General features: G+C 36.1%; 1 protein-coding gene across 4 annotated transcripts in view; it reads left to right on the top strand.

Annotated features, from left to right (window-relative positions):
* The window catches only part of CDH12 (cadherin 12), a 506,510-nt gene that overhangs the window by 288,905 nt on the left and 194,330 nt on the right, over positions 1-23,275 (top strand). For all 4 annotated transcript variants that reach the window (XM_072327372.1, XM_072327373.1, XM_072327374.1 and 1 more), the window contains one exon: positions 10,519-10,662. The gene's annotated coding sequence lies outside the window, so the exon portion shown is untranslated. The remainder of the gene's footprint in view (positions 1-10,518; positions 10,663-23,275) is intronic.

The raw sequence follows: 23,275 nt of genomic DNA, 5'->3' as shown, positions 1-23,275 counted from the left end.
TAAGGGGTAAATCTATTTTGTTCCATACAGATTCTTGCGAAGTCTAGTCTCACTGACAGGATAATTTCAGTGAGACTCCCAAGCTTCAAAATGAAGAGGGCACAGATTTCATAACTGAATTTATACCATTATTATTGAGCAGCCAACTAACTTTAAGAACAGATAACCAAGAAATTAGAATTCTGTAGTTTCCTGATTTTAATTTTGGGCTATAAGAACCAGCAGCATTTAGTTTTTGAAATATTGTGTAGCTGTACAGTATATTTCATTTCTCATTTCCATTTTTTTTATTAGTGGATCTTTTGGAACACTGAGTGGCTGTATAATGTGCTGTGGGACTAATTCTGCATGTTCTCCTCTGGTATGATGAATTCTTCAGTGGAGTGTGATTATTTTTTGAACTATAGTCGTAATTGTTTCATCTGCCTCAATTTCTTTCTAGTTATAAGCCTCTTTCCCCTTAGCCTTCTTTCCTTTGTCTACTTTCCATGTCCTCAGGCAGGTCACTTGCCCTCTCCTGCTAACGTTTCTCCATCTGTAAAATGGGAGTAATCAGAGTTGTTGGAAAGATTAATTAGTGAATTAATATTTGTAAAGTACTTGAAAGATGAGAAGCACTAGATAAAGGCTAAGTAGTGTAATTACTATTCTCAGAAGAACCCTCATGAATAGGGAAAAAAAAAAAAAAAAAAAAAAAAAAAGTAAGATACAAGGTTTCTGCAAACTCTGATTAATAATCAGTATAGATCGTTCTGGAGACAGGCTAGTTGGCTGCACTCATAAAGAGAGAAATTAACATGAATCAATATGTAGCATTAATTTAAGATGCCATACACTTAGGAGTTTACATTTCTTGTATGTTGTTTTTAACAGTCATTAATACTGCACATTTTCGTGTTGATCACAGAACACAAATTTTAATGATTAGAGAAAATGCAGTTCTATGAAGTTAAGGGATCAAGCTTATACCTGTTGCCTTTCACTTCTTCTGCTGTGATTCTATGTATTTGAATATCTTTCAAACGTTACTTATTACAAATGCACCCAAGACTGAGAAAGTAACTGAGAATAAATATTTTAAAGTAATATCCTACAGTCTCAGCATTTCATTGTGATTATAATGCCTTCTCCTCCCCTTTTTCCCTGCCAAAAGGGAGGTAATTTCCCAGCACTATAATTAATCCATCTTTTATTCCTCTATATTCAGAAAAAAAGAAAGCGAAGCTAATGACCCCAAATGATCAGGATAATTCCTGTCCAGAGAAGATATAGTTATTAACCTGAAGACTTTTTTCTATGTATTTTTATAAATCATGTCTTCTGTGACTAGAGAATTCTGTTAAGTTTAACCAAACAAACCTTATTACTTTTTATCTTAAACCATATATCCTAAACCATATTGTCTTAAAAGGAGATGAAGAGTGATTGTTCATTGTGGAAGCATGTTCTCATCTAACATGTTTCCACAACAATAAATCTCTGTTCCAGCATGTTTAAATGGGGTATTGGAAAGGTGGTGGTACTTTATTCCTTCTGTGGGAGGTGATTCCAAGGATATATTGTTGGACTATTGTTTCTTCTTTCCATACTGAAAGAGTTGCAGCTGAGTCAGCTTTTGCTTGGGTTGCCCAAGAGAAGATTTTCATTGTTTTCTCTGTTCTTCTACCCCCTTCAATATCCCAATGCCTAAAACTCAATTTCACGTCATGGTCTGATTCTGTGTCTTTTCAAATGCTGATATTCATAGATCCCATTGGAAATATAGATTACAGGATGAAACAGTGAAGAAGACTGTTTCGTATTATTGCCTTTTCATTCTTCTATTTCTGCTAAGCATCCAAGGGAAAGCTTTGGATACCTAGCAATTTCTTAGGCCTGTGTGACTGATATTTTTGAAGTGTGGGATAGGATCAAAAAGAAGCTGATAAAGATTAACATACACCTGCAGAAGGGAGTGATGATTTTATTCAGAGCTCTCACAGAGTATAGATAAGCAAACTTACAATATGTAGTGCACTGTCTGTAATGGAAGGGGATAGGAAAGTACTGAAAGAGAACTTGTAAAAAAGGATAATAACTTTATATATGGTCTGATAGTGATAGAACAAGGAGGGAGTGGTTTTAAACTAAAAGGAGAGAGATTCAGATTGGATATTAGAAGAAATTTTTACTCAGAGAGTGGTGAGGCACTGGCACAGGCTGCCCAGAGTACCTGTTGATGCCCCATCCGTGAAGGCATTCAAGGCTGAGATGGGGCCCTGGGCAGCCTGATCTGTTGAGGGGCAACTCTGCCCATGGTAGGAGTTCTGAAACTGGGTAATCTTTACAGTCCCTTTCAATCCAAGCTGATCTGTGGTTCTAGGATTCTATGATAGTCTTATCTCACACTGTGAGGTAACAGTACCAGAGATATTCAGTCTTCTTTCTTTTTTTGTCATAGTGTTTCTTGAAAGAATGTGTGATTCTGTGATGTGCATGAAGCAAAATAAATAAATAAATAAATAAATAAGAAATAAAAATAAAAATTGCAGTGTTAGGGCCTGCAAAACAGTGTCAGTGTACTAAATTGAAATCTTTGTGTTCCTCGGTATCCAGAAATAAGACCCATATTTACTTCACACATTTCAGGTTTGTTTAAATCATGAAAGCTGCTTACTGCCCACTTGGATGTAGTACAATGCTTTTGGGATAATGATCTTGCCATCTTGTGATTCTGTGATTAGGCTCATGGACAAGGCTACATTACTTACATCATGTTTGCATTTCCTGAAAGGCTGCACAAGTTCTATTCTGCTGAGAAAACAGGTAAAGGGAACTGCCTTAACTTATGCCAACTTGGCATGGTGTAGCTTGGGTGCTCTTTTAGGAGAGGGCAGACTAATTGCTAATTCACATTGCCACACATGAAGCAAGGAGTGCTGGCACCAAATAAGAGTTAGTCTTGCTTAGAACTGTTCACATCAGGCTATTTTTCTCAGGGTGTGGCATCAAAAGGATATTGCAGGTATTCTTATACTGTAGCCCAGCCTTATTCCCTGTTTACTATATAGAGAGGAATTATCCTTTACTGACAAGAGACCAATGCTTGTTATGTGAGACAAAACTTGCTTCTGAGCAAGAATAAGAGAGAACTGGGAATAAAAAACTTTCCAGTAACACTTCTTTACAGCATTTCCAACTCCTTTTGAGCAGCAGTTGAGGGACTGTGATACTAAAAGTGATTTGAATGGCACTTCTTTGCTTTATCTATGTGAGAATTTTTCGTATATGATTGGAAAAAAATGGAGCTGTTGTTCTTTCTCTATCTTTTCCTTCTAACACTGCTAGGGAAAAAAAAAAAAAAAAAGGAAAAAAAAGGTCTATATACATATATAAAAACAAGGAAGGAAAAATGCTAAGAGAGATAGGGAAAAAAAACATAAGAAAAGCTTGTGGCATTGGAAATGCTTAGGGAGAAACACAAATAAGGAATGAGAAAGTGGGAAAAGATCATATTAAGGTAAGAAGCAGCAGAACAAGTACATTAGGATAGCTTGGAGAAAAAAATGAACACACACATGCTTTTCAATAATAATAATAAAAAAGAAAATGTTACATACTATGACTGAAATGAGCAGATTGAAAAGGAGAAGAGAGGGATCATATAAACTGTCCAGTGTAAAATGCTTTTCCAGAAACCATGTTTGGACAATATCAGACAGAGGTGTTTTTTTGTTTTGTTTTGTTTTGTTTTTTTCACCTCTTACAAACTGATTTTCTCTAGTTATTCCAAATCTCTGTGGTTCCCTTGGAAAAACATAAATAAATAAATAAATATAGACTGATATGATGGTTTGTGACTCTGAAAATGTGGTTACTAAAGTGTGTTAGATTTATAGTATTAGTCTGAGTAAGTAGCAGAACTGGCTTCAGCCATAAAAATGCCAGTGAGAATCCCAAGACTAAATTGCAGTTCAGTTTTGTCCCCTTCAAGGGAACAAGCAACCTCTCCTTGTTCAGACAGATGAGGGCATAGAGTCTGATGGATAGATATAAGATATTTATGTGATTGCAGGCAGTGTATTGCATTCTTGCACAGTTTCTGCACTAACATCTCCCAACCCTGCATCCCTGCATGCTTAAAGCACATAGATGGCAAAAGGGACTGAGTAGACAGATTTTACTGGTAAGTTGTAAGTTGCTGCTGTGACAGGTTGTGCCACAAATCACTGTTCCCTTCACATGAACAAGAAGGATGTGAGGGAGGAATTGTACTTTAGGAAGAATGTCTCCGAGTCATTCTGTCTCCCACGCTGTTCCCGTGGTACAACTTGCAGGATGTTCCTGTTTTCTCTGCTATGTGTTAAGGAGGTACATAGCCGCCAGCAAAAGAAGACCCAGAATTGAAACTGTATGTCACACTGCTGCAAAACCATGCCCTTGATTACCATTGTGTAGCTTGTTTTCAGTAGAAACTTATAGATATACTGATGACAGAAATTTCCAGTGGAGGTTAGCTGGCTTCAGCTGTAAAATTTCCCATGTCCCATCTTAGTAGTCCTGAAGATCTCAGCTCATACAGAAAGGTATTAACAAACTGCATAGAATTTGGGTTTCACGACTCAATGAAACAGCTCTTATAATTCAGATCTGTACTGTGGCCAAGCAACATATTCAAACAGTTGCAATTTTTTTTTTTTTTTTTTTTATTATTATTATTATAGTTGGTGACCAGGTTTCACCTTGGTGCTTGAACTTTAATCCCCCACTGATACGAACTATATTTTTCTCATGGGATAGTAGAACTTAAAAAAGAGTCACAATTATAATAGTGCAATTCATTAAGAAAATTGTGTTATTTAGGGCCTCTTTTCGGTGGCCTATTTCAACTTCCCATCTTCTAGCTTTATTTTTCTTTTCAGCAAATTTGAATGAATCCTTAAAAACATTGCTCTTCCATGCTTTGTTTGATTCATAGGACTGTTTATCTTCTCTCCCCCCAGGTTCCCTATTTTTATGTGGAACAGTGTCCCTGACTACCTTTCAGAACTGAAGTGTATTGATTTAGGTGCTACCAGCTGTTCCCACTGTCATTACACTTCTAGAACTTTTCTTTTGTTGGTTTTAAGAGCTTCCAAAACTTGCATTTATTTCTTTATGCATTTTGTGACCCTCTGCTTAAATCCAGAGGTGTTTGTGCATCCTGAATATCTCCAATATTGTAGCGATGCCTCCAAGGAAGTAGAGAGCACCAATATTTAAATGTGTCAGTCTACCACTGCCACTTAATAAAAGTGTACAATGAAGCTCAAATTTTACATTGCATAACATAATTGGAAATGTCTTAGAGCAATATGTTGTACTACTTTTCTTATCTTTGGAAGTTTGGTCTAAGTAAAAAGAACAATACTGACTACTCTTGCTAAACTCAAAGTGAGAGCAGTGGTCAAATAAGGACAAGAGCACTTTGGAGACCTCTGAGCCACTAGAGCTACCAGAAGGAAAAGCCTGAGGAAGTGAGCAGTTTTGTAGTGAGTATAGCTAAGATTTGGCTACTTCCTTCCACCCTGATAACATTTTTACTTTAACATCAACAGCATATTTAACAAGGTGCTGAAGTGCTGAATGTCCAAACTCTTTGCTAGATGCAGTCAAGCTTGCTATGTTGTCTATAAATCACTGTGGCCAGAAGGTTTGGGGGAAAAAAAATGAGTCATATCAAAAATAGATTAGTGGATGATATTGCAAAAAGGTGATCTTTGCACTCTGGTATAATATTAATTGATGACAAGATGTATTGCTTTTACACAAGACCTCACTACTTTATAAATCTGCTGTGCAGTTCCATTTCAATCAGTGCAGCTGTACTGATGAGAATTTGGAATTGAATCTGCTCAGTTTTTGCTTTTGAAATTAATGAGAATGGGAGTAAAATTCCAGCCTTAAAATGCATGGCAATTATCAGGTACTACTGAGAGTTATCTAGTCTTTCTGCCCCTAGCCACAATAGGAAAAGAGACTGCCAAAATGTGGAAGGTATGCTGATTGTGAAAGTTCAAATGGTACACTTTAAAGAATTTTTAGTCTCTTTAGGTGGTTTATTACATGTATACATATGTCTGAAGAGTTGAAGTATAAGGGTGATTTAACTCTGTCTCTTATATAGTCTTTTGTTCTGCTGCTCTTGCTGTTACCCTAGAGTATTCCCACACCTGTAGTTACTATCTTTCCAGCAAAATGAAGCAGACAATACCACTTTTTCTTAATTACTTACTAAAAGGGATGAAAATACTAAGAAATTAACCCTCTTGGTACATTTATTTGAGTTGAAACTATTTGTATAGACACTACTGACTTCTAGTTCTTTTAATTCCTGAGCATCAGCTGGGCTCAGACAACTATATATGTGATTTGGGTCACCTGAGCACTTACAAAAATATTAGCGTAATTGACTACAACTGTTGTTACAGAGTGAAAGGCTATAGAAATATATTGATAGTGATGCATGGTAAAGTATTGTGCTGTACTAGTTTTGTTTCTAAACTGAAGATGGTAACACAATAATAAAGAAATTAACACTGAAAAGATTACTGATCATGTGTTTTTGTTGGCATTCAGTCTTTTCAAATGACTAGTTTAAGAAATAAAGCTTAAAAAAAAAAAAAATCCTATTAATCTCTTAAAATATACCCCAAAACATCTAAGTTATTCTTTCAGTGAAATAAATATCTAATAACTTTTGACAGTAAATATGCTATGGTTTGTGCAATGACACCACAAATTTCTTTCAAATTTTAATACAAAATTACATTATTTTTTCCCTGATATCTTCACTTGTTCTTAAGATAATATTTTTAATTCTTTATTAATAAAAGTTCTGGAAAAAGGAAATCTATTGCTACATATACATTCTAAATGCTGCTGTGACTTTAAAATCTTCTCGCATGTTTATTAACCCTTTTCACAGTCATGCATGATATTTCTAGTGAATTCAAAAGTTTAACTATAGATTTCACATAAAATTATCCCTTTGTGTGTGTGTGTGTGTGTGTGTGTGTGTGTGTTCACTGCTGTGTTGTACTGCAACATTGTATAAGAATTTTGAGCCAAGAAAGTTGTCCAATTTTTATTGTCTGTGTAATTGTATTAGCCTCTCTAAGAACGTAAATCTTTTCTTATCATTTTTGCTTCCTGCTCTGAACAACCTTGGTCTGTTTATTCAGATGATTGTGAGGAATCAGAATCAAACTATTAAGTCATATTTAGGATGAGGAGATGGACCTTGGACAACTGACTTCCATTCTGTTGTTAATACTGCAGAAAGATTTACAAGTGATTCAAATTATTGTTTCTTTTTGTCAACACTGAATTTAAAATACTCATTTTTTGCCCAATTGTCCAAGCAAACAGTAAGACCCAGTGATTTCTGCACAAACTTGAATCATGTTGTCTCTTCAAATTTTGTCACTTCATGCTTCAGTCACTTTTCTGGACACACAGTTTTCTCTTTCCAACCTTTTGCGTGCAGTAAGAAACAGTTGAGATAATTCACTTGCATATTATGAATGTCTGATTAATGTTGACTTTTGAACCTTAGAAAGACCGTCAGAATAGTAGGTGAGAAGGAAATCAGTATTGTAAGGTTGGAATTATACTATAAAACTACTGAAGGAGTTTTGAAAAGCAAGTAATAGGTATTCTGGTCACTGAGATCTACTAGGTTGTTTAAGAAAATTGTGGAAGATTTCAGGGCTGATTGGAGTTAGGATTCAACTAGACAAAACAGTGAGACATCTGAGATTGGAAGCTTTCAGGCACAGGAGCTGTCTAGATGATCTTAATAAGGCCTTTTTCATATTTAACAACTTTGATTGTATTTGAAATCATAAATAATACAGTATGTGTCTGCGAATTAGCTGTTTCATAAGGGATGCCATGTCAGAACAAATAAGATTGTAAGTGTTGGGATGACTGGCTGCCCATTCTGCAGTACAAATTTCTGGTTAAGGAAAGCAACCTTTTTTCAGCGAGGGCTTGTAGCAGCAAATCACCTTAGTCTTGACACTTGAAACCCATGTAGTCAAGCTCAAGAATGTGATCACATTCCATATTAATACATGTAAAAGCCTTCTTATTTGATTAATCATTATTTTGTTATTATTAGTCCCAGGTGAAATGGTAGTCTCTGTGTGATAGATATTCTGTAAATCATATTAAAAATTGCTGTCTTTTTATCCAGATTTTGCAGATGAGGAGCTTTTCATCAGTGAATATAGAGAGAGACATATACAGATGAGGACCATGAAAATCATTAGCTGCTACTATTAGGGCAGAAAAGTCAGTCTCTTCCTACTTACCATAGGGGGAGCATGGAGCACTTAGATTTATTGCTTGTTTCTCAGGAATTTTAGTTAGGGTGACAGCATTTATGTTGACAAATAACTGCCTTGCTAAATAAATTTGGGGTTCAAACTTTTCTGGTTAATTCTGAATTATCTGAGTCAAATGTTTTTTTTCTCTGTAATAATTTTGTTTCTGATGTGAATGCCTGCAGAAAGTAAATGAGTAATCTGTTTCCTCTGTCGTTTGGTTAACAACTTCAAATCATTTTCTTGACCATTCATTTTACAAAAATAAAATCATACTATTTTACTTGTAGGTTGAATAAAAACAGACCCAACATAAATTTGATTAAGAATCTCAGTAGATGTTTATAATTAACTGTTGTTGAAGCATTCATAGAATATGATATGAAAAAACTTTAATTGCTTGTATAGGTTCTAAATCTTCTCATATAGGTTATGTCACAATGCAACTTTATCCATTTGCCATTGGTGCATCAGACCTCCTGTCGAGGGTTAACCTAAAATCTACCTGCACCCATGACGGGGGAATAGATGGCCTGCAGGGCCGCTATCCCAAAAGGAAAAGGGAAAAAGGGAAAAGGAAAATAAATACAGCAGCAACGATCTAAGGAGGCACACTTATTTACTAAATACTATATTGGAATACAGAATAACACAATATAATACAATATAATTGGAATTAAGGCTAACAAATCGAGTAAAATAGGAGAGAGTGAGTCCTGAAAACCAAGAGGCCTACTGTAAACTCTAGGCAAAATAGCTGGAACACTCCCACATGGCTCCCCCCTGGATGGCAAGATCCAAGAGAGGAAGTCCAGCCCCAGAGTGAGATTATATAGTGTCTTTGTCATATGATTTATCCCTGACCATGATGTTCTCTGGGATATGCAGTCTTCTTCTGTGAGCAGCACATTCGTTAAAATTATCCATGTTTTATCATGATGTTATGATGTGGAATACTGATAGCAAAATTACAAAATTGCAAAACCATGACACCTCCATTACTAAATATGCTATCTTGTGAACTCCTCTCTGTAAATACTATTCACAAGCAAGTATTTCCATGGATAAATCTGAGCAGACAATTGAGACAAGTGGCTAGTATTGTGATTGTTGTCAAAGAAGCAGAAGGAAGCAGATGAGGATAGTCCTAAAAGTTGCCATACTTAGGCTAGACTCGTGCACATCAGCTTAAAACTTACTATACAAAGGTGTAGTTTCTGTAATATCTTAGAAGCAAAACTCAGTAGAAAATACACATCAGTTTTCTTTCACACTATTTTTTTTTCCATTCAAATTTGAGTTGTCATCTTTAATATTATTATTTTAATCAGTATAAGTGAGAGGCAAATTATATCCTTTAAATGCATTCCTTGTGGGTTTTTCTCTTCTACTGCAAGCATTGAGAACTTGTATTTATGTGCTTTACTGCTGATTTTATCTCTGTCTTTAAGAGTCCTTTCTGTAATTAATTGGCATTCTTTCTCTATGTTTTATTTAAATTGCTACAAGTACTTCTTAAATAATCCCAGCCTGTATGGGTATTGTTGTTCTTTTCTTTTTCATTCCATGGTGATTGATTGCCATCTGGGGGCTAACCTGAACCCATCATGCTAATTTCACTTACTATAACCATTTGCTGCTACTGTCCCCAGTGTCTGGAGCCACTTTATCTCTCAGCTTACAGAATATCTCATACAGCTAGCCTTGTATTAGGAAACAGCTACATCAGCTTCTAGTTACTCAGCTCACACTGTGTTGTATGCTGGTGCACCTTGAGAAGCAGCATGCAAAAGCACATTTGTTTAAGTCCTTAGATGGTTAACATTGTGCATAACCTCCTCACAAATTACAGCCTCAGCTGTGGCACATCCATTAGTCTGGAAGAATGAAGATTCCCAAGTGGCCTTGGTGTGTTTCCTAATTCCCCTGCGACCCACCAATCCTCTCAGTGCTTTCTCTGTGTGTAGGGAGTGTTCAGAGCTAATCAGGTCAATGATCATCTCTCAGCTCAGGGGACATGACAGGAGCCTATCACGGCAGTTACGCGATCTCCCAGACCCGAGCACGCTTGCTGAGAATCTCATGTGAAGAACATAGCCTTGGTGCTTCTTCTCTCACTCCCTAGGAACCTCCGAGGATTTCAGCTCATCTTTTTCTCTTTCTCCTATAGACAGTGAAGAGTTCAACACAAACGAAAGCCAGGCAGAGCAGCATGCAGCTACCCGGAGGGTGTTGATTGAAACTTAGATTACCCCCTGATCACTGTTGATTTGACTGATGCACCAGCTTTACCAGAGAAAAGATTTCAATTAAGGTAAGTGCTGCTTTATCTAGCTGACTGCATCATGCTGCATGTCTGCATTGAAAGTTCAAACTGAGTAAACTGACAGTCTGCACTGCAGCAAGGAGCCCGCGTCGTGTGTCATGAGAGGGCTTGGGCAGAGGAAAGTGTCCCAGCATGGGACCAGTGTCTGGAGAGATGATGGTTTTGTGCGGCTCTTTGTGAATGGCTGCAGTTATTTCTGATTCAGTGGTTTTCAGAAGCTTGAAAAAATGCTAGAAATGTGCAGGGGTGTGAGAGGAGGGGAGGAAAAGCAAGCACACTTTCCCCCTTTGTGCTTAATACATTTATTTCAGGCAGCACAGCAGCTGGAAAGCAGAAGTATATTATGGTAAAACTTCATTCTGAATAAGGAGCTTTGTTCTTTTGCAAGCAAAAACTCATAGATGAAAGGCTTCAAAGTTCCATGACATTTAAACACGACAGAAAGAGATTTTTGAAATGTGAGTTGAGAATATGCATGCAGCTTTACAGGTTACTGCCGGACTGAAGGCTGTGTCTCGTGTGTGGACCGATGCACTCGGCAGCTGGTGGGTTTTGGATAGCTCCTTTTGCAGGATTATCAGTTTTCTGAGGGGGGAGAAGTCTGAGCAGGGGTGCTGCTTCAGTTTGAGTGGTCAGAGAATGAAACTGGTTGTTTCTGGGGTGTTTGATTGAGGAGGAAGAAAGAATATTTTTCATGAAGTGATAGGAAGAACGTAGCATATCAAAAGAAATAGTCTGATGATTGAAGATCTTTGCTGGAGAAAAAAAAAAAAAAAAAAAAGAAGTAGATGAGAGAGACTGTCTTGAAAGATTAAATGATTAATAAGAAAAAGTCAAGGATGCTTATGCAGCCTGGAGAATTTATCTGGTGTATCTATGGCAAAAGCACCCTGAAATGTCCAAAGTGAATTGAAGCTGATAGTCTCAGTCAAGTGTACATTTCAAATCTATGCTATCAGGGGACATAATTGCAGTACTAATAAACAGCCCAAACTTTTTAATACCTTGAGTCAAAATTAAGATCTGTTGTATTAAACATTTTAGTGTTCTTTCTGTCACTTGCAAAAAAATTACACTTTTTTTTTTTTTTTTTTAAATCTGACATAATAGGGGGAAAAGATCGATGAAAAGTTAATTGGTTTCAGATCTTGCTCTCTGAAACAGATTTGCAACTCTTAGTCAGTTTGCAAAAGTGTGAACTAATTGCACTGCTTTTCTTCAAGTGGTGCAGTTTACTGCCCTTAAATATCTGTATCGTCAGTTATCATTCAGTATTGGTAATATAATTCATAGCACAATATTTTATACTGAGAGATCAACTACTTAATCGGGAGATTTCTTTAAAATCCAAAAATACCTCCCAAGCCCTTGATCCACTCTTTCCCTTCCCTCCCTCCCCCAGAAAAGGACAATTCAGGGAGATGTTGGTTACCAGCAGGTTTGTTATTTATGCCTCTAGATTTTGCAGTGAGAAATGCCAAGTTCTCTTTCTCATAAAAAAATATAAGCATATGGGAAAATGACCTGAGGTTTTTAGAGAATGTACTTGGAGCAGTGACAGATTTAACTGTGTGATCGTATATTCTCTTTCTGGAAAATAATTGCTGTAAGTTTTGTTTGTTATGATGGTGACTCAGTGAGTCCATTGTTTTCTTGGAGAGGATGTTAGTTTTGGGAGTAGCTACAAGCACCAGTTCTCATCTGGTACTGCATGTGGCTCACTTCTTTTTGCATGTTGCACAAATGTGGCATTTACTAAGTTTCGTGCTGCGTCCACTCAGAGATGCAAGTCTTGACCAGGCTAGAAATTTGAATGCACAAGTCAGCTTCCATTATACCTTGTCTTTTCCAATTATTCATTCATGAATGATCAGTGGCTTCCCAACATAATTAGTATTTGTTAATATACATCAGAATATTCATTAAGGAAAAAACAAACAAACAACAACAACAGCAAAAGACAATAACTCAATATACTGCAGGGAAAAAATTATAATGTAAACAATTCCTATGCAGCTGCAGACTTCTAGATTATGCACAAATATCAACAACTTCCATTCCAGTCTTTCTCAGATACAGCCTATAAACACTGTTTGACATGATGGCTTTGTTCCCCTTTTGTCTCACAAAGCTGTTGCTGTAAGTAAATTATAAATAAATCACACTTTCATGGTATTGTGTCTGTGGGTTTCTAAACAAGTCTTACAAATGCACTTACATCCCTATTATTATTTTAAAAGATCAGATGCTCTAATCTGCTTCTAAGTGAAGAGCACTTACTTTGAAGTGTACTAGCCTCAGAGATTTTATTAGATGATAGTTCACCACAGATTGGAAAATGCTGCTTTTCCTCATGTTTTGATAGAACAGCCAATAACGCTATAGTTATTTTACGACCTCTTCCATTAGTGGACTGTTGACTTCTTCATATGCAATGACTGTCTATAAGTGACCTCAGCAACATGCAGAATATAATTCCTTGGTAAACAAATAATTTGGAGCATCTGACTCACTGAAGTTTTTCAGATTTGGTAAACATAGAAGCACAGGTTACACGGGAAAACAGTGGCAGAGACATCAATATAGTGTGGTTCTCATCTCTCTTGAACTCTTTCTTTATACTCTAGAGCTACATAAATTAGTACTAAATATATGTATTTACATATCCATGTAAGTATGGTTAGTTCAGCCTTTTTTTTTTTTTTTTTTTTTTTTCTCCCCAGCTATTTCTAGTTCTTTGAATGAGGCCAGTGTTAAATTTGGTGCCTCAAGCTAAGTCTCCTTGTTACTGACAGAACAGTAAGGCTGCTATCTGACCTAACTCCATTAAAAAAAACTGGGTTTGATACAAGTACTTTAATACTGTAGGAAGTGTTTGTTTGTTTGTGTTAGGAAATTTATTAAATTGAAGTTCAGAGTGGGATAAAGCAAAGGTAGCTCTCTGCTAGCTGACAGAAATTCACCTATGGATTAGAAAGGGACAGACAGTTCTTCTAAACTGTCTTCTAATCTTTATTATGTGATGATACATAAAAGTGAAGCAACTGTTAATAACTACAGTTAGTAATCCAGATTAAAAAAAAAAAAAAAAAAAAAAAAAAAAAAAAAAAAAAAAAGGTAGTTTTAGCAATATATTTTGTCATTACAGGAGGGAGAGGGTAAAAGTACAGCAGAATAAACTTCAGGGGCTGCATGAGTTCATCTGATCTCCTTTCTCAAAACTCTATGGAAATTCACCAGAACTGCAGGCTTTTCCAAGCCCTATGTTATTAATACACCATGAGAAGCTAATTTTAGCCCTCCCAGCAAGACCTTTGTGTGCCTTCAGATTCTTATCTCTGCCATTCTTGTTACTCTCATAGTCTGTTTCCTAGACACTTATTGTTGCACCTCCTCTATTATGTCTTCTATTTCTTTCTAATGGTTTGTGTTTTTCTTTGTAGTTGTTTTTTTTGTTTGTTTGTTTGTTTGTTTTTTTTTTTTCCTTTTCATTCTCTATACCATTCTCCCTCTTTCTTTTCCTTTTCTTCATCTACCAAAATGTTTTGCTGCATCACCTTCAAATGCATTCTTTTATTTCCTTTAGTGCTACCAGGCCATCATTTTTCTTTTTTTCCACTTGGTCCAGTTGTGTAAATTTTTCTTTATTATTGAAACAAACAAATGTCTGTGAAAATGCTCCAGGACTCACCTAAATAGGATATTTTTTCCAACTCTGGTGATTCTATGATTCTATGCTTCTATGTGCTCCAACACTCTACCATCTTCATCTCAGCCATCCCTTTCTTTCTGTTTTTGGTTGTTTTAGTTGTACTCTCTTCATGGCAGAGCTGTAATCCCAGTGTAAAGTAAGTAGCCAGCTCAGGAAGAGCCAGCTTTGGAGCCTATGTGTATATTGACACTATATAAATCACCTTCTCTTAACATAATAAAATAAAGCTTTGCAGATTTTACCTCAGATACCTCAGGATGTCCTTGTTCTTGAAAAAGCAAACCTTGGATTTAAAAAGAAATACATATTGCAAACTGAACATTTATATTTATGATTGAAAGTATGTAAGTTTTCAGCACTTCAAAGGGTTATTTTCAAGCCATCATGATAGTTGTACCATTTCAATGACTTCTCAGTCCTATAATTATTTCAATTAGTAATAAACTTTTCATTTACCTCTAATTTTCCTGCCCTTTGTTTGTATTGTGCCTCTATGAAAAGGAACTATATTAAAGAATGAGTTTCAAACCTCATTCTTATTTTATGTTCATAAAAATTTTCACCAAGGTCTGCTTGTTTTGCAGAGATACAACAAATTGAAAGCATTTGGTTTGGCATGTGTCACTGGAAGAGTATTTGTTGAGGCGATAATTTTGTAGTGAACCAGCAGAAGTTTGTAGCTTCAGTGGCCTTTCGAGAGGGAGAAAACTTCAATTTGCTTTCTTCCTGAACCTTCAGGCCTGGCAATTTGGGAAAAATAAATAAATAAATAAATAAATAAAAATCTTTCATGTAGATGATTTCTATATCAAAGTAAAATGCAGGTCTACACTACTGCATTTAATTACTAGACTTGGTATTTAGCAGAAGTCAAAGGCATACGTTTTACATTGCCAGAACTGAACTGGATTTTTTGAAGAGGTTTCTTTTTCTCCCAACCATATGGGAACAAAGATACTGCCTGATGAGACTTGGTCAGGTTACAGGAGCACCTGTGGTTCAGTTTCTGTCCAATGTTTCAATTCCTTTTTCTGGGAGTGAAATGAGTCTTCTTGTACAAATCAGAGTCATTGAGGTACAACTGGCTGTTCTGTGCTGGAGGGGCATCTTTCTACTACAGATGTCTCAACTGTCAATATTTCTTAAGTTGATTGCTGCATTGGGTGACATACGTGTAACAGTAGCTATGTTTACTGTTCTGTGTCCCAGCAGTCTGCAATCTGGGATCTGTTAGTGTTGCAGTACATCTCATTGCTGTTGTGAAGAGTGGCCCTAACCTGGACTCTGAGATAAGACTAGACACATTTTTGGAAACATTCATAAGAAATCTAGAGATCTGAGATTAAAATCAATGACATTTCTAAGCACCAGGCACAGTAAATTGTTGCATCCCCCTTAAAACTAAAATTTTGTGTCTGGGTACTGAAATTATGTTGTCCTTCCATTTTTTGAGTACAGGATTTTCATAAGAGTCCCCAAAGCAGATAATGAGAAATGTACTTATTTAAATGATTCTGGTAAGGAATTTGTTTCCTAATTTATGTCTGATCTATTATTCTTTTCACGCATGCATTTACTAACTGAGCACGTTAATACTGTGCCCAACACATCAAACACTTACAAAATACTCTTATGGCTGACTAAGTACTAAAAATGTGCGTCTTTCTTTTCCTGGTGAAAGTAAGAAGAATACAAACCAACTAATTTTCCAGAAAAAGAAAAAAACAAGACTTTTGACCTTTCTTGATCAATAGTATTTGCCCAGATTTTTGACCTAGGTCATTTAGAGTCTATAAGTGTTAGTTTCTTGGCTCTCATTTTCTTAAGGCTGCCAGCAAGTGCTAAAGGTAATTGTAAATGCAGACACATGTTTGCCAAACTCTTGTGTGTGGCCTCATTCATTTCACAAAGATTTTGCTTTGCTTGTGCCCATTAACCACTACCCACAGAGCTTGGTTTGAACTGATGACCAGACTCTGAGTTCCCTTTTCAGTCCTTCATGTACTTCAGTCCTCCTGAACCTCTGGAAAATACACAGCATACTGTTTCTGTGTCTGTAGCTGAGATGGCATTTTAAGTATCTCACATCGAAGTCTATATGAAGATCACCAAGTGCATCTACTAAGAATAACCTTAGCATTCTGTCTTCATGCGTATGCATTCTGCACATGTTATACATTTTACTATATCTCTTTTATGTATGGCTCAATACTTATAATTCAATATATAATTTTTTAAAAAGCTCCATCTCATAGTTCATTTTCCCAGTTTAAGTTAATGCAGCAACCAAAATGGCACAAATTTACCAGATAATATAGTTTAAGTAACTACTTTGGGAAAACAGATAAAAAGTGATATTATTTACAAGATTTCCATTATCTTTAATATTTTGAGCAGACTTCTAATGCAAACTGTTGCTAGATATTTTATGATGAAGCAATTCTTCAGTATTTGACTACATTCAAATTTAGTTGCAAAAAGATTTCTGTAAAAACACCAAGTATTACTTCAAGTCATATTTCTTTCATTATATCAAGTGGTAGAAGTGCCGCTCTGCTACACAGAAGGCTCAAATCCCAGGAGTTGGACTCAATGATCTCTAAGGTCCCTTCCAACTCACACAATACTGTGATACTGTGATATTGGCATATTATTTATACAATAAAATGAAAAACCATTTCAATTCTATTTATGAAATTTGAATCTTTTCTTCTTAAAAGTCTCACATCTGTGTACGAAGTACTAATAAGAATCTTAGTTCTTGGTTACCATAATTTTAAATATTAAACTTTCTCTGTTTAAATTGGTAAATGGAAAATAAATAAATTAGAAGTTAGAAGTGACACTTACTATTCCTTTTCTGGGTAAAATTGTAACAATTTAAGATAGAGAGTGAACTTATCTAGTTTGTATCTACAGTGCTCTAACTCTAAATAGAGGAAACCCGATTTACACTGAAAATTGAAAAACAATACCCTGTGCCTTTCAATAGCCTACCCCCTTTTTCTGTCACTGTACAATGTGCAGTCCTCTCAAGATACAGTTGTATTATCATATTTTCATACCTTTCTTAAGCTGACTTCTTAGACAAGATGACTCATCTAGGTCTTTTATTTAAAAAGCAAGCAAACAGCAAACAAACCAGCAATGTTCCATTATCTTCAATTACCTAAAGTGTGGTAGACCTGTTTTATTACTGAAAGAGTGTATGTCAGAATAAATACAGAGATAAGAGGTCATGTTAAGAGAGTGAGTGATGATAAGGAAAACACTCAAATGATTGTTAATTAAGATGCTGTATGACTAATATTTATGATGGCCTTGTGTTCATTCCCACATATCTACTGGCCTTTCTGACAGGTGGATTTTATTAATCTGATGAGTTTTTATCCTTTCTTTTGGTGCCCATAGCACATAAATCTAGATTTGAAATTTCAGGCACCATTACTTTCTCCCACCTTTGTCCTTATGTCTCATCATTCCCTTCCCCCCACTCCTTTATTATAATTTGGGATGGTGATGTCCTTTGTCCAGCACAGAGAATGTGTGAACAGCTACATTTAAGTCAGTCAATGGGATTCAATGCCACTCTGAATTACCCATGGGCTGTAGGACATAGTAATTACCTGATACTCTCTCTCACCCTGAGAGGCAAAACATATCAGTCAAGGACACTTTGAGTTCCAGTAGCCAAGAAGGGAAGTAATCCTGGGACAATCTAGTACCTAGTAATCTAGGGACATTTTTAATAGATAAAGTTTATTTTTTTAATAGTTAAATATTAGAAAGTGACAATTTTATTTTTTTTTTATTTATTTTTTTTTTTCCTGTAGAATTATTTTCTTTAACCATATTTAAATTGAGTGGATTTATTTTCATTTCTTTCAGCTGATTTTTCTGATGACTTAGAAATGACTTGGACTTTATTTTCCAACAAACAATGGGCTTTTTTTTTTTTTTTTTTTTTTTTCTTTTTGCAAATGCTTTGTAAAGGTCACCCTCTTTTTAATCAGCTCACTTTTTCTTTAATAACTGTATGACATTTTTTGCCCTATTTGTGATCAATGAGCATGAATATTTTAAATGGAAAATACTCTTCATTTTCTAAATATTGTTTTATTGCAGTTGGGGCAGGGAAGGAAGGGTCAGAAGGAGGATGCTGAACATCCAGAGTTACCATGCTTTTCACATTGCCTGATATCTGTGCAGACCTTCCTTTAAACAGATGTCTAGGGTTGCTTTTTCAGGACAAATGGCAATATACTATTTTTTAATTTTCCTTTGAATGTAAGTTCTCATAACTATTTATGAACATTTGCATTTTTTCTGCCTGCTCTGCGTCAGAAACAGGTTCATGTTGTTCAGATACCTAACACTATATGATAATTTTAACTAAGAGCTGAGATTTAGTTACTTTAACTTGGTATAAATCTTCCTTATTTATGGAGAACTAGTTGCTATGCAGTTTACTTCAGTTGTTTTAATCAGTGTAGTTTGTGCCAGGACATACATAAAGTAACCTGCCTAAATATTTCTGAATCCAGCATTTGGGTACATCAGATGTTCTGTTTTCTACCAGCTGTTCTTTAGGTTTTTGGACAGATACCGTGGGGGAGAAATGGCTCATTACAACTTAGAGCATCCTTTAGGGTGTATCATTCTTTTACACTCTGACTTTGTGTCTGTGTGTCTGTTTCTTATTTGTTTCTTGTGTGTTTCTTATGCAGAAACAAAACAGAACTAGGGACTGTATCCTTTCTAAGACAGTAAAATATTTAAGTACTAAAGGTTCTATCTGTTGGTGTTAAAAGGTTTTCCTACACTTCTTGTTTTTAAATTGTACTTTTTATTTATGTCTGTTCTTGGAATCATTCTTTATATTTCCTGTTAGGATATTTTCCTCTTCCCAATAAAAGTAAGTAATCATGTTTGTATTAGAAAATGTCTCCTCCAGAACCCTTCAGCAATCATGTCTCCCAGTGGAAATTGCAAAGAAGTAACTTGGGTTGCAGGAGTCTACTCTTCACTGTATATATATCTGTATTTTTAAGTGCAATTCATAAGGTATAAATGTAAGATTTTGAATAGCTTGTCAGGAAAAAAAAAAAAAAGTGATTTTTATGTAGATCTACTAAATACAATTTTCTTTAGTAATATCAGTACCCCTGAAGGCAGGCATTTGAAAAAGCAGACAGAATCATAACATCAAGATAAATGTGACTAGGATATAAGGAAAACATAATACAAGGAAATAGATAAGTATGTCCTGACAAAAACCAAATAGTAATTAAAATGATTGTTCTAGTTTCCAGTTTCTCCTCAAATATCTTACAAGACATTGGGTTTTTCTAGTATTAAGTGTTGTTTTTTGATTATTTGTTTGTTTTTTCCTGTAATTACTTTTAAAACTTTGTTAAATTTTAGTATTTATTGTGACAATATTTGGGAATACTTACGAAAATTTGCTTTACAGAAAGGACAGAAAATCACAGAATCATAGAATAGCCTGTGTTGAAAAGGACCTCAAAGATCATCTAGTTTCAACCCTCCTTCTGTGGGCAGGATTGGCTGCCTCCATTCCAGGCTGCCCAGAGCCACATCCAGCCTGGCCAAGAATGCCTGCAGTAATAATAATACCTCAAAATAATTGATATCCAGGGGCTTGTGAGGTTCACTGAGTGTGACAGAATTAGCAAATCTAACTAAGAAGGTAGATTTAATAACAATCCACAGCACTCTCCATGGTTTTGAAGTTACACATACAGTGTGAACAGGATCTCAGAGCTACATCATATTGATTTCTGCCATACTACTATGTCCAGGGATGAGCTGTCTTTCTGTAGCCAGGATGCTGGGTAAGGGATAAGCTCCTTCTCTGAGCGATGATCCACCCCAAGCAGTGGTGCATGCTGAACAGTACAGTAGCTCTGACCATTTGAGTCTAGGTGAGATTGTGAGTACCTGTGAGGCCATCAGCACTTCCTGAGCTTTTTCTCTTGGACAAATAAGTGCAGAAGTAATGAAATTATTTCTGTCTTCCAATTTTCCTTTACCATTTAATACTTCATTTGGTTTATGTCCTCTCTCCTTGCATTTTGCAATGAAAGGCTTCTCTTTCCAGTATTTGGGAAGCACAACATCCACCCCACGTGAAGAGAATGTTTCCTTCTAGCTTTAATTTTAGCAGACCCTGGAGTTGCTGGCTAGTATAACTACTTTCAGAAAATGCTGCTCCCTTCCATGACTTATTATCTAAGACCCTATTCAGTGCCTAAGGAAATAATGAGTCACTGGTTTGACAACACCTAGCTCAAACTTAAACTTAAAATAGCCTTGCAATTACAAATTGTTCTAATGCCAGATATTAACAGAAGGATTACCATAGCCATAAACAGAAGTTTTTGCAGTTGGGATTAAGGAGTTGGTGAGGAAAGAAGAGTAAGGCTATATGTCTTTCTGGACATGGAAGCAGTATATTTATTTTCACTAACAGTAGCAGCCAGTAATTACAGCCTTTTCTCATTCTCCTGCCTCAGGGGAACTGCACTGCTGCTGTCTCTGGGGAGGCTGAGCTGCTGTTGGTACAGCCATTTAACACTTCCTACTCTTCTTTGAACCTATCTGTGAACTACTCCTTTTCTATTCCAGCTTCTTTGCTTCCCCCAATAAATATGTTCCTGACGTGCCTTTTGAAGGAAGTTTAGATATCAGTGCAAATAATATTGTTTAAACACTTGGAGAAAGCTAGCAAACATAAATCTTTAGTTTAAACATAAATCTTATTTGCAACAAACTACCCCTCCTCCACATAATTGAATGTACTCTCTTAAGAATGGCAAAGAATGAAAATTTAACTAGTGGTGAATTTGATGGGCAGACAAAAGAAGTCACATTCTATAAAAATATTAATAAATGTATAGGAGAAAAAAAATGGTGTTTCTTTGAGCAGACATGTATGTGAACACATTGTTTCTTCATACAACCAGCAGATAAATCTTAGCATTGTGTAAAGGGTGAATTATTACTCAAAGTATGGAGTGTATACATATTCAACCAGACCTTACATCATGGTTGTCCAACCTTCTTGGCCATAGGTCATTCCAAAAGCAATCCAAAGTATTTATTTCTGCAGAAACTATAACAGATAGAAAGAGCACAAAAACTGTTTGATAGAGCAAATTCTCAGCTACAAAACACTATTCTTCGTCATAATCACCACCACTAGCTATGTGTTTTCACCACTGATGAACAAGATTCTGCATGCTTCACTTGTTAATATCTGCAGCAGTGGGGGTGATGCACCGTGTACTCACCCCTCGGTGTACTCACATCCACTGTTTGGTCTCCAGAAACATTCAGCAAGCATCAAAGAATGTCAGTGGGTACAATTTTTTCCACATGAAGGAATTCAGTAATCCAACCTTTGCTTCATCCGCACTTCCATGTCAGGCACCATTTTGCCAGGCTGCCTCTCTTCTGCCTTCTGTCACATGGTGACAAAATATAATGGTAGGTTCAACCTCTACAGCCTGTCATGGTTTTGCAATTTTGTAATTTTGCTATCAGTATTCCACATCATAACATCATGTTAAGTATAGATAATTTTGACGAATGTGCTGCTCACAGAAAGAAGACTGAATGTCCCAGAGAACATCACGGTCAGTCATATGACATGGACTCTATATAATCTCACTTCAGTGCTGGACTCGCTCTCTTGGACCTTGCCAGCCAGGGGGGAGTCGTGTGAGAGCGTTCCAGCCTAGAGTTACAGTAGGCCTGTCAGTTTTGGGACTCATTCTCTCTTATTTTACTTGATTCATTAGCCTTAACTCCAATTGTATTATATTGTGTTATTCTGTATTCCAATATAGTATTTAGTAAATAAGTGTGCCTCCTTAGATTGTTGCCGCTGTATTTACTTTCCTTTTCCCTTTTTCCCTTTTCTTTTTGGGATAGCGGCCCTGCAGGCCATCTATTTCCCCTGTCATGGGTACAGGTAGATTTTAGTTTAACCCATGACACAGCCATATCACCAGCATCCTCCTCTGACATCATGACCAACATAATAAAATAGAAGGCATTAATTTTTGACCTGCCATCATAAAATATATAATACAGTTAGTATATGTTACAAAACATATTGTAATTTTTAATATTTTTATTAAAACAGATTTTAAAAGGGAGCAATAAAAATGTAAGGCTAATAGGATGTTTGACCTTGTTTTTGTGAAACAAGCACATCAGCCTGATTCAGTGGCAGTCGCTGCAATTCTTAGTGAGCTCTCAGTGTGTTCTTCAGAGGTTTTTTATTAAACTTTACTCTTCCTATGCTTCCTCCTTGACAACAGTTGTTAAGAAATGTGTGTCCTGCCAGAAAGTGATGGCATGATTAAGGTGTGACTGTGAAATGAGGGTTTTTTTTCTCTTTTAAAAGTCTGGAAATGAGACATGATCAGATTTTCGAGTTGAATTTCTGATTGCTGTCTATACATTCCATTTGAAAAATGTATTTATGTTAACTGAACATTTAGATTCAAATGTACAAAAAGGAAAAGTCATCAGTCTTGAAACTTATTCTCAAATTCTTGTATCAAAATGAAAAGCATGGCTGCATATTTCTCACTTTTCACAGGACTGTATTTAGCCAATGTAGCAAAGTGCATAAAGTTATTTCCCATGTTTTTGAGTTAGCACTGTACTGTGTCCTTTCCCTGCTCTGGTTTCAGCCCAGATAGTGATTGTAGTGCGCTGACAGTTTGGTTGTTGCTTAGCAAAGTGCGTGTGCCCAGGGCTGAGATGGACCACTTGGCAGAGTAGAGCTACTGCTTTTAATACAGGGCAGGAAGTGGCCACAGTGTGAGCTGTGCTGGGCAGTGGATTGGGCATACC

Source organism: Excalfactoria chinensis, chromosome 2, assembly GCF_039878825.1.
Source record: "Excalfactoria chinensis isolate bCotChi1 chromosome 2, bCotChi1.hap2, whole genome shotgun sequence".
Taxonomy (NCBI): Eukaryota; Metazoa; Chordata; class Aves; order Galliformes; family Phasianidae; genus Excalfactoria; species Excalfactoria chinensis.
Note: the sequence above shows the minus strand (reverse complement) of the source record. Positions and strands in the feature narration are given on the sequence as shown.